We start from the raw sequence: 3034 nt of genomic DNA on the forward strand, positions 1-3034 counted from the left end.
AACCACAATATAGGTATCATCATTCCTTTATGTGCATAATATCCCTTGAATAACCCTACAATCTTTGCATGAAGTTCATCCTGTCTCTAGAGTTGCTGTTCATCTCACTTAGCCTTCTATATCAGCTGTTAGGAGGTGGGTTTAAAAAAAAATCTGAGTGAATTGACAGCAGCAGAAAATTAAAAGCTGCACAAACACCTAAACATCTGTATATACAAACGAGGCTGAGGGAACCCGTATCCCTAGCACTGTTTTAAATGTTGTAATTTTAAATTGCCGTAGCCCACCCTGGGAGCTTGTGGTGAAAAAGGTAGGTAAGAAAAAACAGATTTAAACTATTTAAATTTATTGTTTAGATTTTGACTGGGGAAACCAGCAAATTTCAAACATATGTGAATGCAGGGTATAGAACTCTTGCTCAGTGAGTGTTGCTGTTAAAAGGGAAGAGAAAAAGTTCTGGAGATTTCCCTCCTGCTTAATATCTCATATTGCTGCTGAAAGGTGCAGAACTGAATTCAAGACTGGAAAAATAAGAAGCCAAGAGATCTGAAATGGATAGAGCCTTCCATTCCTAGCTTCAACTTGCACAGCATCCATGCAGCAACGGCCTTTGGATTTCTAAATCTGATGCTGGGTTTGACCTGGGGATTTTACAGCTGAACATCAAGTAGAGATCAACAGTTGTAGTGTTTTTCATGGCATGGAGACCAAGCTTCTCCTGCTTAATTTCTGAGGTTGGAATGAAGTTCAATCACAAGTGGAATGCTGGGGGGTAGGGTGGAGCTGACTAGCTTCTTAGGGAAAAATATAATAAAAATCTTGCATAGCTGATCAAAGGCTTGGGCATGCCAAGGTAGGTTCCTTCTTCTAATGTGGAGTTTGCATTAGGGTCATCATTCTCCTGCCTTACAGAGTACAGGACTCCATTTGATGGAATCCTCTGTCTGAAGGTCTGTCCGGTCCAAATCTGGTTAATATCAGTTTTCCTCTGTGTTGGACTAGGAATTGTATTCATGTACGTTTTTATGTATCGTTAAATTGTTTAATGGTGTTTTATGGTCAGTTATTCACAAATAAGACAGTGAATGACTCTCTCCCTCTCTCTATTGTTAAACAATCTGGGTTTTTAAACTGCATGTAGGGGTTATTGTTTTTGTTACTGTGTTATGCGTTTGGGTGTTTTTATATTGCAAGCTGCACTGTGATCACTGGATGAAAGGTAATATAGAAATTCAAGTTGTTGTTATTTATCCTCATATCAACCCTGTGAGGTAGGTTAGCTTGTTGGTGACTGGCCAAAGATTCATGGCTGAGTGGGGATTTGAACCCTGGTCTTCAGGACGCTATTCCAACACTCCAACCAAACGGGCTGTCCTTTAAGGGCATGCCTGCACAACTCTGAACGATACAAGAGCTCTGTTGATCAGGACCCTGGCAAGCCAATCCCATCACCCACAGACTTCCACAATGTCAGCATCCAGCCTGGGTTCTCCAGGCAGACTGGGCGCAAATTTATTGGCTCTTGGAAAGGGCAAGAAGGGAGAGAAAGAGTAGAGTTAACCATTAACAGGCAGTGGGCCTCTTATCCTTTTCCCCAGGCGGATGTGTCACCTCACTCTTCCTACAGTGCCATTGTTCTCACCCAGCTGTGGGGCCACAGCGTATGTCAGGTCCCATTATTCTGCCACTGCATTATACTGCTGCTTCCATGAAAGAAAGAAAAGAGACCCATTAATCATCCAGAGCTGGGAGATGGAGTGACCTCCACATCTATCCTGGGCCAGGTGAGCGGCCTTAGCGATGGGAAGCTCTTGGGGAGAAAATTAAGTGGATTTGGGGAGAGCAATTAGGGGTGCTTGGGGGCCTGCTGCAGGCAGGAACCCAAACAAGGTACTTAGGAGAAGTATTGGTCCAAGAGATTGATTGGTTTAAGTGGTGGGTTTAGGGAACTTGAGAGTCTGGACTTAATGGTCTTACAGGGAACCCTCTCTAGATGATAATGGGTTTGAAAGGCAGTGGAGGATGATTCAGTAGGGTGAATGGGACATCCTACTCGCGGTGGCAGCAAATGCTCCTGTGAGCCATCTTTTAGTCCTTTTACTGGACTTTCAGCTCACTGGAATCCTCTTCAAGCTCTGGGGAGGGTCTCCTCACGAGCCACAATGACTTTCCAGTTCCTTCCTGCCATTTCAGGTGGGGGGGATGTCTGTCTAATGGCTTGGAAGTATCTAAATGAGACAGTGTGACTTCTTACTGCCTTGGAATTTGTTTAGTAGGACCAGTTCTGGGGTGACTTCTAATATTCACTTAGTTATTTTGCGTATTTCATGTGTGATTGATGTCCAGAAGAGTTGGATTTTGGGACATTCCTACCACATGGGGAGGTATGTGCCTGTGGAGGTGCATCCTCTCCAGAATTTTGGTAAAGATCCTGGGCGTATTAGCATTAGTGTCCGTGGTGTTAGGTACCACCTCTAAGTGAGTTTCAGAGTGAGTACTTTTCTTTTTGCTGATATGGATTTAAAGGGAGGTTTAGACCGCATTCTGGTCCATTGGGTGGGGTTAATCTCATAGTTTATGTTGTCCACCCACTGTTTTTTGAAGACAGTGTGACTTCTGAAAAATGTTTTAAGAGGTGATACCTGTTAATAGGGAATGGTTCATATTGCTCAGTGGCAGAGCAGGTTCAGTTCGCAGCAGTTCCACAGAGGACTGGGAGAGACCCTTGTCAGAAACTCCTGCCAGGCAGTGCAAGTGATGCTGAACTAGGTGGACCCAAGGTTTGATGTATAATCCAGCTTCCTAGGTTACTAATTTAGAAATTAATCCCCCCACACCTTTATATATGCAATCACTCTCCCTCCCTCCCTCCCTCCCTCCCTCCCTCCCTCCCTCCCTCTCTCTCTTTCTCTCTCTCTCTCTCTCTCTCTCTCTGTGTGTGTGTGTGTGTGTGTGTCATTACACAGAGATTTTCCCCCAAATAAAATTTTCAGATTTCCCCCCGCTCTTGATATACATAGCACAACTACAATGC

This window comes from Podarcis gaigeae (genome assembly GCF_964106915.1).
Source record: "Podarcis gaigeae genome assembly, chromosome: 8".
Lineage (NCBI taxonomy): Eukaryota > Metazoa > Chordata > Lepidosauria > Squamata > Lacertidae > Podarcis > Podarcis gaigeae.